The sequence below is a fragment of the Corylus avellana genome, chromosome ca2 (genome assembly GCF_901000735.1).
Source record: "Corylus avellana chromosome ca2, CavTom2PMs-1.0".
NCBI classification, from domain to species: domain Eukaryota; kingdom Viridiplantae; phylum Streptophyta; class Magnoliopsida; order Fagales; family Betulaceae; genus Corylus; species Corylus avellana.
The window spans coordinates 992,775-996,619 of record NC_081542.1 but is presented as its reverse complement, the minus strand read 5'-3'; the positions used below and the strand labels follow the sequence as shown (position 1 = coordinate 996,619).

The 3,845-nt window shown below is 33.5% G+C and overlaps 1 protein-coding gene across 3 annotated transcripts in view; it reads right to left on the bottom strand.

Moving 5' to 3' along the window:
- Positions 1-427, bottom strand: part of LOC132172432 (WD repeat-containing protein 55) — a 5,713-nt gene extending 5,286 nt beyond the window's left edge. For 2 of the 3 annotated variants that reach the window (XM_059583935.1, XM_059583933.1), the window contains exon 1: positions 172-427. The gene's annotated coding sequence lies outside the window, so the exon portion shown is untranslated. Of the gene's footprint in view, positions 1-159 lie in introns of all 3 variants that reach the window. The other variant, XM_059583934.1, reaches the window with a different exon arrangement.
- Between the last annotated feature and the right edge of the window lie 3,418 nt (positions 428-3,845).

The following is a 3,845-nucleotide window of genomic DNA, read 5'->3' as shown; positions in this document are numbered from 1 at the left end:
CAAAATTGGTCCCAACCATAAAATTAGCCTAACTTTAAGAAATCCGCCCAATATTTTCTGGGCAACCAAACAAACACATCAAACGGCAAAACCCCAAATCACCCACCACCCAAGAAGAAACAGAGAAAAAAAAAACCCAAAAAGAAAAGAAAAACCCACAAATCTTATCACCTCCTCCGCCTCCGATCTGCGGCATACTGCGAGAGTGAAACGACCTCCGAGAGCGGCGTGGACAGCGGGGTTGGCAGCGGCAAGTTCCTGGAAACTGGGCACGAACCGTTCAGCTTCAGCCAGGCGTCGAGGTGTGTGGTTGCTGCGGTGGTGGTGGTGGTTGCTGTTGGGAGCACTGGGAGAGTGGTAGGAGCGGTAACAGAGAAAGGAGGCGAGGAGGACGGTGGAGAGTCTGTGAGAGGAGAGTCGAGAGAATTGAGAGACCTGATAGATTTAGGTTAAATTTGCGTTCTCTAATTTGCAACCGTTGGATTTGGAAAAATAATTAAATTTTAAATATTAACGGTTTGATTCGTTTTACCAAAAAGCTTATCCCATGCGGCTGTCTCTACTTACATCTGGTGTGCTTGTTCAATATGATCCATTGATCATATATATGTTTTCAACATTTAATATTACTCGTGAGATTAGATCAAACAAGGCAAGCTTACGGTGTCTCTGTTACACTATATACGTACTTCTTAGTAAATGCTTGATAGTTGTCTTCCATTTCATCCAACGGTTATAAATTATCAAAACATTTTGGACGGCTACGATTACACTTATATACCAGATCAAATTTAAATTCAGCTACGATTAAATTTAAGTAATAAATTCAAAATTCCAAATTTAGGAATTATAAATAAAAATTGTGTTATGCACCAATGGAAGAAAATCCGGCTCTAGCATGGACAGCTCCACCTCACGGTTGGTTTAAAGCCAACTGGGACGCAGGGGTGGACCTCAAGAGAGGACGAGTGGGGCTTGGAGTTGTTATTCGCGATCACCAGGGCCGTATGTGGGCTGCTCGTAGCCAGACGCGACAGGGATACCTGGACCCGTCACTGGCCGAAGCAATGGGGGCCCTGATGGCAGTGCAACTTTGCCTGGAAATGGGGATCCATCAAGTCCAACTAGAAGGCGATGCAAACACGGTAATAAGGGCGGTAAACTCAGAAGATCCAGATGAGAGCAACAGGGGACAGCTGACTGCAGATATAAGAGTGACGTTACGGGCCATCCCGGCTTGGGAAATGCATTTTGTACGTAGAGAGGGGAACCAAGTAGCCCATGCTTTAGCTAGAATGGCTGTAACTGAAACTATGCAAATGGTGTGGTTTTATACCCCACCGGACTGTATACGTAATCTCTTACAAGCAGACTTCTCTGCTTTGCAAGCTTTGCAATAAATGAATAGCGAATGCTACTGATTCAAAAAAAAAAAAAAGTTTGTTATTTTAATTTCAATAATTACGATTTTAAAAATTGTGTTTTTTCAATCACGTTTTTTTTTTCTTTTTATTTTAGATTAAGTATTTTTTAAATCACAAGTTCACAATGTAAAACGCTTTATGTCACACACTCACACACACTAATCACTATTATCATATTACAAATAGTATTATTTAATTAATATGTTAAAATGTTAATGCTTAACACAAGTCAAGTATATAATGTCAATATTAATATAGATTGTATCTTATATGCAAACATTAATATACTTATATAGTTATATGATTGTATCATTATCTAATTTATATGGGTAATGGGTCAATGTTAATTGTTATAACTTATATACTTATATTATATGTTCTCATTATCACAATTCATGATATATAATTTAAATTCAAATTGTTAAGTTTTTATTTACCGTAAATTGTGATGATAATGTATAAATTATACGAAACACATTAGTTACTTAATTATTAATCATTTAATCTAATAGTAATACTCAAACTCTAAGTAATAAATTTATATGATCTAATGGTCATACACTCATACTTAAATTTTATGATTATATTATATCACAATTAATATTAATATTATCTTAGATCTAAGATCATGTGATACATCATATATGTTTTATAAGAATAAAGTATATAATTATAATGTATTAATTAAATAACACAATAACTTATGCAGATATACAATATGATTATATAATGATTAATGATTATGTGATATACCGTATACGATTCAAATTTTCAAAGTATAAACTATCTAATTATAATATTTGTATTAAATGACATAATACAACCGATTAATGATAATATCATATATATATATATATATATATATGTATTTTTTTTTTCTTATATGTTTTGATATTAATATATACATATACATAATATATATATACACACATATGCATAAATAACAAAAAAACAAAGGTATATAATATATTTGTTATTATTGAGTAAATGAGTAATGTTGATTATATATTGTTATTTGTTACTTAATAAAAAATATACGAGCTTATATGAGCTTGTTCACGAGTTTAGCCGAGTCGAGCCGAGCTTGCTTCGTTTAATATTCGAGTTAGGATTTGTGTTCACAAAATGCTTCATTTAATATTCGAGTCGAGCACAGACCGAGCTTATACGAGCTGAGCTCGAGCTTGCTCGTGAGATGCTTCGCTCACTTAACAGCCCTAAGAGAGAGGTGGGAGAGGGAAAGAGAACGAACTTAGAACTAGGAGGTAGAAGGGTTTTAGGGATCAGGCGGTAGTTCCAAAATTGCACCGTTTGGATAAAAACGGTGCAGTTTTGAAAAATGAATAAATATGATTTTTTTTTTAAATAATAAAAAAACTGTTTAGAAATTAAAAAAAAACTAATAATTAAAAACTATAAATATTAAAACAATTAAAAAAACTAAAAAAAAAAAACTAAAAATTAAAAATTAAAAATAAAAAGCAAAGGGGTGCCCCCTTGGCTTGTTGGTGTCCTGCCTAGATGCGGCAGAAAGAGAAGGCAAAGGCGAGTGGGATAGCGATGAGGCTGTGTCTGTCTGTCTGAGGAAGAAGCGGGTGTTGTGTGGGATTGTTGGGTTTGTAGGTTGGTTGGGCTTGATTCGGCCAACTGGGTCTGCTGTTTTTTTTGCTTTGTTGTTGGAGATGGCAAAAGCTTCCACTGCCCAGTAGAGGGTTGTTGCGTTATGTGGGAATGATTTTATTTGTATGGTTGTTTGTAATGAGAGAAATTTACCAGAAGAGGGTTGTATTTGAGAGAAGCTTTCTATTTTGTTTTTTTGTTTTATTTTTTAAGAAGTGTTGTTCTTTTTTCTATAAGTGTTGTATGAACGTATTTGTTGAAATGCATGAAGTGTTGTTCAAATTGGGTTGAAGAAATTTTTTTTAACATAATTTATAAAAATGATATGTATCATTTTTTTTAATAACATATAAGATGCACATGAGTTTTTAATAAAATTTATTTCAACTTTAATAAATTAGATTAAAAAAAAGAATTAACCCAGTTTTAAAAAAAACTCTGTCAATAATTTTTTTTGACATAGTCCAAAAAAAAAGAGAAGGTACCCGCAAAAAATGATGAATTTTGAGGTACGTAGCTTCAGTGGAAAGATTGCTTAAAGAAACGTCTATTGCAACTAAAAAAGAATTTAATAACCACAACAAACGTCTATTGCAACAAAGAATTTAAAATCGTCGTAGAGAGAACTTGGGATTCTTATTCGATCGAAAAATCTGAATGAAAAAGTACGGGGATGTCCGGCTAGAAAGGTACGTATATATTAAAAGTAGTCCAATCTCAATATACTGACGTAAGATATACACTTTTTTTGTTCAAAAACTTTATTTCCGTGTTTGTATTATAGTGGCAAACTAAGCTCGA